Genomic DNA, 11,574 nt, shown 5'->3' with positions numbered 1-11,574 from the left:
GTCATTCATTGTCACTACAGTTGGTTTTGCCCTATTATTGGCTGCACAGAAATGTGTTAACACGAAACGTATTGATCTCCATAATTTACGTTACATATTTTGCTTCCGCGAACTTTCGCATCTTTCTTGTGAGGACTATGCGAAAGTTTGGACTTCAGGGATTACTTCCGCATTTTAACGCTCTAAATTATTCTCCAACCTCTGCACTTTACTTACCGTGAATCTGTTAATATACGTATACTATTCTTTGCTGGTGTCGGCGTGATTTTATCTCGCCCTGCTTGGTTCAGTTCATGTTTCACCGAACGCGTAAAGGGCATTTATAACAGAAAGGAACGCGCACAGTCAACTCACGTTGTCCTGAGCCGGTTGCGAGCGGGCAGCGAACGACAATAAAGAAGCTCTTTCTGGTTCGTATACGTCAATTACGCCGCCGTTAGCTATCAGATAACGTCATTCGCAGCTGCCTACCAGCTTACACACGAGGGTCACGCTAGTCCTTTAGGAAGAGCCCTTTTGCCCTCATCACGCGGCAGGAAGAGCCACAAGAAAGGTACGGCGACTGCTCAAATTTCAGGTTTGTGAGCGTTTGATTTATAAATTTCTGGAGGTATTCTCCTCTAGGTCTATATGTCGCTCTTTTATAGTCAACGACCTTCTCTGTTATCGAGTAATGCTCAATCAGGCCAGCCTTTCGAGCGGCTGATATTTTTCTGTCGAACGTAGTAGTTATATAAAGGAAAGGTGACTATGACCAACTAGTCCAGCAATCAGCTTTAATTAACGTAGTAGTCAGTCACTACTTTTAGTTTTTTCGTGGGAAACGATCAAGTGCGTTCTTCCAGATTTTTCCGCCTCCGTATGTGATGTAAGCGTCTATTTATAAGAAACGGAGTGTATACCTTGTTTTACTGTGTTCATCATGGTCAGAACAGTTATTTTGAAGCAAGAGAGGAGATATTGGTGTCTTCGAAAGTGGGACGTTATTTATCAGCTCGTATTGGGAACAGGAAAGTAAAGTGGTTAAATACGCAGAAGTATTCAGAAAACGTTGTTTTGTTTCAGGTATAGCGAAGGTACTTTAATACTAAACCTGCCTTACTTAACTGCTAGTGAGCAAATGGACCACCTGAAATTTGAGGCTGTAAGTTTATACTGTTTCCAAAAGGCTGTTTCAACTATTGAAATGGGTTGTATTGCTATTGACGGTAGAATTGTAAGGAAGGTGATTCTATGTTCCCGGCAAAAAAACCTATGTGCGACCTTGTAGGTGTAGGTTTCTTTGTTGAAACATCACTAAGGGTTTTGAACACGGTAAGGCTTGTTGAATATTGAACATTTTATAACTTAAACACGCCTTTCTAAGTAAATCCTACTGACACCCACCTTCCTGGCTACCTCTCGAATTGCGGTAATCACTTTTTAATTTATTTATTCAGATAAACACTTGAATATACATTCGTTTGGAAAATAGTGTAAAAATAGAAAATAACTTAGCGTGAAGTAAAATTGCGGTCACTTTTTTATCATGACTGCAACCCTGGCGGCTTACAAGAGAAAACGTTCCCGACTAATTACAAAAAATATCTATGTAGGTTAAGCACAGGGAACTGCAAGGCTATAATGTACTTCATTACCTATAAATTTTTCGTATCCTACGCTTTACTGTTCCTTATGATCATGAATGTTTTGTAAACTTTTGTTTTTATCAATTGGCTCTTAAATTGAATGGTGAGAGTGCGGTCATCATTGCTCGTACTGGCTCCGTTGAAGTAAGAAACAAAGGTGTTCGCAATGTGCTTATTCAAATAATCTGATAAAGATTTACCTGTTATTTAAACTCCATTTACATTTATTTCTTTAGAGCAGTACTTCCGCTCATGAAGCCTGAAAACATAACTTACTGCTTTCCAGTTAATAATAGGGTACTGCTGCGTAACATCGGCAAACTGCCGTGCAAATTACTCAGGATTATTACCCAGAAATGTGGCGCAACAAATAGAATCACATGAGAAGAAACACAACACAGGCGCACACTTCCTCTCATGTGTTTCTTCTGATGTGATTGTGTTTGTTGCGCCATATTTCTAGCTACTATGCAGCACCAACTTGCCCCTCAAGCTGTTATTTTGAGATACTCAGGATTACCCCACCAAGCATGCAATGTAGTTTTCTTCTGAGTCATTTAAAGTTTTTATTTTCTTTTCTCAGTGCGTGTCAAAGCATAAAAGTTAAATTTCGCGTTGATTTTTAACATGTACGTGTTCAGATGTAAGCCATGGTTTCTTATCTTTTGAGGCTTTTAATGTGGATTAATTAGGGCGATTAATGTCATGGTTAATGATTTAAATCTGCAAGAACTACAATCCTGCTAGCAAACCTCCCCTGACAGTATAAGCAATGCATAACGATCTCGAGGGAACAATAACAGCACTCAATCCATAGAATAGCGGGCGCCAGGGCCCTGAAAAAAATATGCATGACATTTAGTTAGGTATTGAACAGTGTAATGGCTATTAGAATCAGGAAAATATTGGATTTTTATCAAGAAAGGCACTAAACAGGTTCCTGCGCGCCTTACCCGACAAAAGATCATATCTAAATAGCATTCCTGGTGTTACCCAGATCCTTAGAATAAAACCAAAATGCGTAGCCTTCATAGATGACAAGATTGTAATAAACTCAGGCGGATGAACCGAGAAAAAAATTGAGGTATATATACAAGGTGATTTTTTTATAGTTTACAGAGTCTTATTTTTGATACTTTGATATACCTCTGTGCGTTCTAGGCACCTGGGGCGCACCACAGCATGGTGAACATTATATGTATTGCACAGCTTACGGATCGGACGAATAATTAACAAGCTGAACGAGTTCAATATTCTTTGAGGGTTAACATATGTTTGAGAAATTCAAGAGCGCCATCATTTGAGACGATTGCAGTTTCGAATTTTTGTTTAATGCAATAAAGCTTTCAATAAGGAACGAAATAAATACGCCACTGAAAGATCACTGAGTTGTTTGTCTCAAAATCACGTTACCATAAGTTGACATCGATACATGTGGCATCGCCACCAAAACTCTGTTCCATTTTTCCACATCATCCAACACGGAAAGCGTATTGCTTTCCATTAGTAAAAAAATAAAGCGACGGAATTGCCTATATATGAGAGCCTGAAACCCAACACTAAGATATTCAATTCGGAGGTTATCCCAGACGTTCAATGTCTCGGGCTTGATTGTCGATACGCAAGCAAGACAGTACTGCCCTCATATTAAAATCATTAAACCTGATTTCATAATTATTGGTAATTAGGCAATCCTAATTAGACTAATCAATAAGTTCTATCAGGTACAGAAGATTGTCTTACTGCACAATCCACCACAAAATGCGGCATAGAAGTATCATTTGCAGGTCTCAAATAGATACTCGTAAATATAAATATCCTAGTGTACACATAGGCAGGATTATGAATAATTACTGACCTAGCGCACTGAACGGAGCATGTATCAAACCACAGAAAATCTTTATTAGGATGAGATAGATATAAAGAGGGCGACTTTGCCCTTCCATTCTTGTAGGCGGCCGAGATTCCTTGGGACCTCGCGTATTCGAAGGATTGTCTGATGTTGGTTTTTTGCTCTGCAAGATCCTCACTCCTATGACTTCTTCCTGTGAAATGAAGCTGTGAACTGGGCACATGCCCACTTGATATTGGCTAGGGTCGCCCCTTCTCTACACGCCGTACACATGTCGTCGTTTAACCCCTTCGTTCCCTCAAGAAAATGGTAACTCTTCATAGGTCTCGGAATATATATTTTTTTTTCAGTACAAATAATACTGCAGCACACGTCGCAGCATACAGAATTGCACATAATGGAAGCCTCTGTTCAAAAAATCAAAGTTAGAAAGCAAAATGTTTACTAGGGAAGACAAACAAATGAGAAAATTGCCATTTTTGTGGTGAGTTTATAAAAATAAGATAGAAACGGCACGATATCAACAGGCGCAATACTAACATAGAAAATTTGGAATATACATTTGGAAAATCAGTGATCCATGGAGACAGTTCAAAAAAAACTATCTGTACAACGCCGCTCTTGAGCTACATAATTACAGGCGAATATCCTCATTTCTCGTGCCATGCGGTCAGGCTGTTCCTGATTTTCGTGAGCCACCAAACCAAAAGTACTACAAACTAGCTGTGAACGCCTGGTATATATGATGGACATGCGGCAGGCCCTAAAGAATCAGTTTTTTGGAACGAAACCATCCAGAATGAACTTCAAAGCTAACTAGTGGATAGCTGGCTCTCTTTTCGGGTAATTATCTACACTCAACAACGTCAGATAAACTAAACAAAATAATTCGATATTTGACTTGTTGGAAGTCCCTCGATTACAAAGCTTTGATGTTGACGCTGCATTACCACGAGTGGCAGGCGTTGGGTTTTTAATGCGACCGTCATGTTCCCTTTCAGAACAGCACATGGACATTAGTTCTCAGAAAGGTCTATCAAAAATCAGAACATCGCCAGAGCGGAGCAATTTAAACTGGTTCTCCAATTCTAGTGCCTACACTAACCACGGGGCGCACTAGGTGCACAAGCAAAGATTTCAAAATGTAAAAACGGCTATTTAAAGTATCTATTAGCTGGGATCATTTTGAATAGCGGTGGTAACGAAAGAAGTAAGACCCGCTTAAAGCTAGTCAGAGTGGCTAGGTTCTGAGAGGCGCCCATCTGCAACTCACTTAATGCTTCTTCCTGCTTGTTAAGCTTCTGAACTGATTCTGGGAGTTCCTGCCTGCTATGTCTGAAGAACTGAGTGATATAGCAAAAAGAGTATAGCCACTCGTTCTTTGAAATGTATTCGTCTTCTTAACTAGCCGTGAAAACAAGCCGGAGAGTTTTCCCTCGGGTGCGCTCTCTCTCCGCGCATTATACTTTGCCCGATGCGGAGAGGTGGCATGTCGTGCCGATAGATGGCGCCCCGAGCTGCGGCGCGCTTTTCTTAGTATGAGAACTCGCTCTGCTCTATCGCCTAAGTGCTGTCAGACATGCGCACGCGTCAATCGAGCTGCAAGACAGAATGCGTGATCCAATTTCCGTGCTGGCTTTTCCATCGAAAGGAAAGTAAAAAAAAATATTTTTTGTCATATGTGCTGCTCTGGTAGCAGCTGAGCATGTAGCCACCAAGCTGTGCCTGCAGTTTTGGAAATACGAAATTTCTATTCAACTCACCTTCATGTTTTTTCAGTGGGCCTTCGTGTTCTCAAGCTTGGGACCATGCTGTTCTTACGTCATCCACTCCGTGCTTAAAAATTACATGATACTGCAGCTGCACAAACATAAAAATCCTCCATGAGCTCTTTAAAGCAAAGTGTTAAGTTAGGGGACATGACCTCTACCGTTCTGTCCACTGCTTGCTTAGGGATGTTATCGGATGAGCATGATGGAGTAGATTGGAAGCTACTTAGGATAAGATTTAATGAAGAATATTTCAGCCATCTGCGCTTCAATAATGAGTAATCACACTCCGTTAATAAGCTGCTCAGAGGATAAAGCACAAGTTATGAATACTGACCTAGACAAAGTAGTCATTACAAAGGGCTAAATATTGTTACGAACGAAGGAGGAAGAAGAGGGCAGTGGCACGGGCAAGAGAGCGCGTGCTAGGCCTGCACACAGATACATTAAACGTCATCTCACGACCATCGAGCATCTTCTCTCTCTCCCCTGTTCTCCTGTTGTCATCGCTTGCCACCACGTAACATTTGGTTAGAGGTGCGGCGTACGCCATCCCCATCCTTGCCTGGTGCATCAACGCCATCTGTAAGCAGGGTCCATCAACCGAGGGCCCAGGAACATCACCGAGCAGCTTCGCTCTAGCCCTTCAAGCCCAGACCTGACCAGCTACCACCGCCCATCCTCAGCCCGGACCTGAAGGCAAGGAGAACAGACAACCCAATCAGAACTGAATCGAAGGACCCGAACAACCGAATGACCCGAAGGAACCGATGAACACGAACACGCAACCCCCGCCCAAGCTGCCCCACGCGACCTCAAGGCATCGGTCCCATGGACTCTAGTGATGGATTGTTGACAGCTATAGGAGAGGCGGGTCACCCACGCATCAGACGTCGTACCGGCAAGCCGTTCTATTCTTCTTCCTCTTCTTCAAGCATATAGACACGCCCATCATCATGCCATGGAATCATCATCGGTAAACTTCCTCGTCTACGATGGGGACGATCGCTTGGTGGCCCCGGGTCATGGTACGGACAAAAGAGGAAGAAGAGAGCAGTGGCGCGGGCAAGAGAGCGCGCGCTAGGCCCGCACACAGATTCATTAAACGTCATCTCACGACCATCGAGCATCGTCTCTCTGTCCCCTGTTCTCCTGTTGTCAGCGCTTGCTGCCGCGTAACAATATTGATATGCAGGAAATATTGTTCAGCAGAATCGGAACAGAACATTAGTTTACGGAATGGAATGAAGCCCTCGAAGTGGTAAAGGCATATCAACTTAGGAAGGTACAAAACGTGTAGTATAGCAAAAAGAGTTCACGTTAAATTGAGGACCGCGCTAACAGCGATGGAAATGAATACGATCAATGTAATGTTAAGAGACATTAAGCGCGCAGTGATGAAATTCCGGATGGTGACACTCTTCTCGTAATTGGAAGCCATGTAATGGGAACGAGATAATCGATGCTTGCCAAGGAAACTGACTGGATTCTATAGGAGGGTAACAATAGAAGGAGTCTTCTGAATATTATGTGGGCTGAGTGCGTTGATATTGCTTTGATCAATTGGATGCTATAGTCAAAGGCGGAGGCTAACTGAATAATATAGGAAAGCTACTGCTGTTGGTGCAATCACGTTGTTTATGACTGCAATGACAAGCGAAATCGAACTGCACTCGTTAGGGCGGTTTAGCGGCGCGTTTCCTCTGCATTACTTATCTGTAGTCCTTTACTGCGACAATGCCGATGATTTATCAAACTTTGTCGCCATCCTCACTAATACAAATGTCGCTACCATATTTTGCCTCCCAGTTGCGGTGTTTTAAGCTTTTAAACACAGACCTAGAATTTAACCATGCGGTCTCGTTATTTCTGGCACAGCCGATAACTTGTCATACTCATATTAAAGTTAAATTAAGAACCGCAAATTAAAATTACCATCAGTGAAAAAAGACTACCCCATTTTGGTGATCAAGACACAAAGGAGGAAGGAGGAAGATAAGAAGGAGGAAAGGCAGGAAGGTTAACCCCTAAAAGAAACCAGTTTGCTACCCTGCAGTGGGGAAAGGGTCTGAGTGGATATAAAAGTTGTAGGTAAGAGGGAGATGGATGAAGCAGGTATAGTCATATTAAAGCCATATCATGTCACATCACACCACGTTACAGTCTTATCACCTCACAGAACAGCAAAATCACAGCCTTGCGGTTCGGCCCCTGTTTCCATTAATCGGAGCAGTGCACGGGAGGCCTTCACCATCGACGATAGCCTCGGCCAGTGACCTAGAATAGTGATTACAGTCAGTGGCCATCGATCTAGACGATCGAGTGCACGGCCGAGACATTGCGTTTCCGCAGTGTATTTCCGCAGGGCGATTTGCCATACCTGTCACAAAAGAATAAGAGTTTGCGAATGCTACACCAAACCAGGTTTCTTCGCATCGGGGTAGGCCAGGTGGAAGCCGGAGATTGAGGTCAGGGTCCAGGAATTTTAAGCGGCAGTTCGCAAACTGGCCAGACTTCCAGAGTACTCCCGCAACAAGTGAGCGAAGCCTGCCCGCTGCGTCTGCCCTAGAAAAGGAGATCAACACACAATCGCTGCCTTGGGAAAAACAGGGCTCCTTACAAAAAAAACAAGTAGGCTATGGTACGCTTGTTAATATGCAATTCTATGCTGAGAACGAGGCTTAATGAGCTTTACACAGTGAAGAATTGATTTTCTACAGGTTCGTAAGCAATACAAATGTTTAATACAGGGCGTCGAATCGTTGCCATAACCGAACCGAACCCAAATTTCTCCCTCTATCTTGGGACTGAATCCGGATTGCAAAACGTGGAGGCACTGCTCCGAACCAATTCGTGGTACGTTTGCGACCCACTCTTGTTGGCAGCTTACCATCATTATATTTTGTTTTATCGCTGCTTGCAAATAGCTCTCGCTTATTTTGTAAGAGCCACTGCACACCGGAAACATCACAACGATGATTAAGAATTGTTCCTTGTAAAACATGAAAACACCATAGAAAAATATTGCCACCTGGCATTCCTGATGTTCTTAGGTGGCGCCTGGAAGAAGAGGACACTGAAGTCGGCTCGCGCGCTGTGTTCAGAACTCTGCCTACCCCTACACGTTAGTCCTGTCGTTCGCGTCTTGCCCTGTTATCCGCGACATATTTTGGTGTCGGCGCTAGGTTTCGATCCCAGTACATGTCCCGTACACCCCCGCATGCCTTGGACTCACCTACTGTGCCAGTCGACAGCCCTGTGCACGTACTAGCCGGAGGAATCAAGGCCTGCCCCCTGAGCACGGGCCGTTGGCGATCAACACTGCAGCCGCCCCTCGACCTGCTATGCAAGATCGAAGTTACTACACTCTGCAGCATCCACGACTGTCTCAGCCCTTCTACGGCAGTCAGACCGAAGACGTCGAAGACTGGCTCATCCAATTTGAATGGCAACCCATCTTGCTTTTTCCATGATCCAGCGAAAGGTTGGCGATCTGGTCTCTAGTTCCTGTGAACTTGCGAAACCCAGCTTGTACGTCCGGAAGCTCCCTATCCACATACTGCTGCAGCCTACCTTGGAGGATTTTCAACTTCACCTTGCTAGCATGCGAGATAAGCGCTAACGTGTGGTAGTTGGAACAATTTTTGGCGCTGCTTTCTTTGGAATAGGGATGTAAACTGACCTCCTCCATTCCTGTGGCCACTGCAGGGTTGTCCAAATTTGCTGACATAATGTATACCGAACGTTAACAGCGTCGTCATGGTTGAAGTTTTGAAGCAACTCAGCTGGAATGAATACGACAGCGTAAACCGGCACCTTTCGTGGAACTTAATGGAGTCTTACCGCATCGGTCAAGACGTTTTGAATTACTAAAAAAAACATGCCGAGAAAATAAAACTGAGATTGCATGGAAGGGGTTAAGAAGTACATAGAGCTACTGTCGAGATAAGCAAGGGACTAAGGCTAGGATGTCCTTTACCTCCACTGTTCTTTTTTTATGTGATGAATATGGGAATGATTTTGAAAGCAATTTTCGTTTTCTTAATTAGTATAAGATAGGCAGAATGGGCTTAGAACAAATGCTTCTGCGATTAGTCTACGCAGGTGACATTGCTCTATTAGCCAATAGTCAGAAATATTTACGAACATTGGTCAATATATGTCCAACGAGGAAGATGCAGTTGGTTTTTGCTTCTCTGCGTAACTCGGGTCAGATGGTATGCAACAATGTTCCTGATAAAAGCTCACAGTATACAATGTGATGAGATACCACGACATGGATTACATACATACTTATTGTCGCGAAACCTTCAAAACTGTATTTGTTGTTTTTAACAGCCGCCGGCATAGGGCCTTATCACTCTTATTCTGGATTGCGTATCAGTTCTGTATTGTTTGTTTGTTAATGCTCGATGTCGCGAGTCGCACCTTAACCAGTTCCTTTGTAGTGCAAGACGCACTGACATCTGTCTCGAAGATTCCGGCCACACGTGTGTCTTCCTACAATGTTCCAGCTTGTGCTGGTAGCAGTTTCTGATGTTATCTGGATTGTTCTGAGCAGCTTTTAAATAGAGCGTTGACGAGTGCGACGGGCATTCTTAGTTCGACGATCGACGAGCACGTTTGTTGCTATCGCCGCCACCGAGTTGCTTAATTCTTTTGCGGGCGCAAGTCAGACCAGTAAGAATTTCGTCAGTGCAATCACCGACTCTTTACTTGTGTCATCTAACTTGTCACCACCCCGTGGCAATATATATATATATATATATATATATATATATATATATATATATATATATATATATATATATATATATATCTTGTAGTGTGGCAATCGTCGACCGTGAAACCGAGCTTCTTGCTCGGTTTCTCTGTCCATACCGAGTCCTCCAAAAAACATCTCCTCTCCACTACGTAGTTGAGCCCGTTACGCCCTTTGTGGGTTTGCGCCGCCGTGGATGCGAAATAGTTCTGGTGGACCGAATCAAGCCCTACTACGATCCGTATGAACTTTGGACTCCATGAATCGCCAGGAGGGCTCCTTCTCTACCCGGTGGGAACCTGTAGTGGGTAATCTTCATCGTTATAGCCACTGACATGCGTCGCATGCTGGCGCTCTCAAGAACGAAGAAGTTGGTCGTTGTCTTTGTGATCCGCTACGCCTTACGCCCCACTGCGAGTTCATCCCGAGCAGCTGGATCCATCTCCGTCGACTGAATACGCAGACCTACAACATATATATATAATGCATAATTTAATAGACGTACTTGGTTGCTAGAGGTTATACTCAAGTGAAAAAAAGCTTCAAACTGATTCCAGTTTTATTTGAAGTCGACGTTTCGGCAGGAGCCCTGCCTTTCTCAAGACTAATACGGCTGTCACACGGGCACGACTGAACGCGTTTTAACTCCCTTCAACCAAGGTAGTATTTATATCAATGAAGATAAGTGCCGTGTCACACGGCAGTCCTTTAGGAAAGGAAGTTTAAGGAAGTTCGCAGCGTAAGGAATTCTGATCATCTCCATCGAGCAGGCTAAAGGATTACTCTGGTTCCCTTTGAGCCTCAGTGCAGGTTTAAATAAAACATATATGAATTATTTTGCGTTCACAACTAAATTTAATACTGTAGCACGACGTAAAGCATGGAAAAAAGTAAACGCGCAAATATCCAAGCATTCACGCAAGCATTTTGCAAGCATATTGTTGCCAGCATAGCGGACAATTCCGCTATGCTTGTAAAGGAGGAGCGCATTCCTTTCATATGAATGAAGGATACATTTGTATTCTAAATTTAATTAAAACTGTTGAAAAGAAAGCAGATAGAAATTATTTTACTTGTTATTTACTTGATTATTTTATATGCATACACAAAACGAACAGCGCCTAATGGGACCTCGGCGGCGTCTCTGAGAAGCTCATTCTTAGCCGTGTGGCATGGCGAAAACTCCATTGCTGCTGAACTCCCTCCGTGGTCCTTTATGGAAAAGAAGTTCGAGGGAGTTGGGACTTGCCCGTGTGACAGAAGTATAAGAAGGCAGGGTACTCGAGTCTTGAGAAAGGCAGGGCTCCTGCCGAAAGGTCGACTCCAAATAAAACTGGAATCACTATGAAGCTTTTCACACACACACACACACACACACACACACACACACACACACACACACACACACACACACACACACACACACACACACACACACACACACACACACACACACACACACACACACACACACACACACACACACACACACACACACACACACACACACACACACACACACACACACACACACACACACACACACACACACACACACACACA

General features: G+C 43.5%; 1 protein-coding gene across 1 annotated transcript in view; it reads left to right on the top strand.

Moving 5' to 3' along the window:
- Positions 1-480: 480 nt before the first annotated feature.
- Positions 481-11,574, top strand: part of LOC146194953 (monocarboxylate transporter 9-like) — a 38,086-nt gene continuing 26,992 nt past the window's right edge. Inside the window, exon 1 of the mRNA XM_084596161.1 lies at positions 481-577. The gene's annotated coding sequence lies outside the window, so the exon portion shown is untranslated. The remainder of the gene's footprint in view (positions 578-11,574) is intronic.

Source organism: Amblyomma maculatum, chromosome 3, assembly GCF_055883805.1.
Source record: "Amblyomma maculatum isolate TAMU_Amacu chromosome 3, ASM5588380v1, whole genome shotgun sequence".
In the NCBI taxonomy this organism is placed as follows: domain Eukaryota; kingdom Metazoa; phylum Arthropoda; class Arachnida; order Ixodida; family Ixodidae; genus Amblyomma; species Amblyomma maculatum.
The sequence above is the reverse complement of the archived record's forward strand: the minus strand, read 5'-3'. Positions and strand labels throughout refer to the sequence as shown.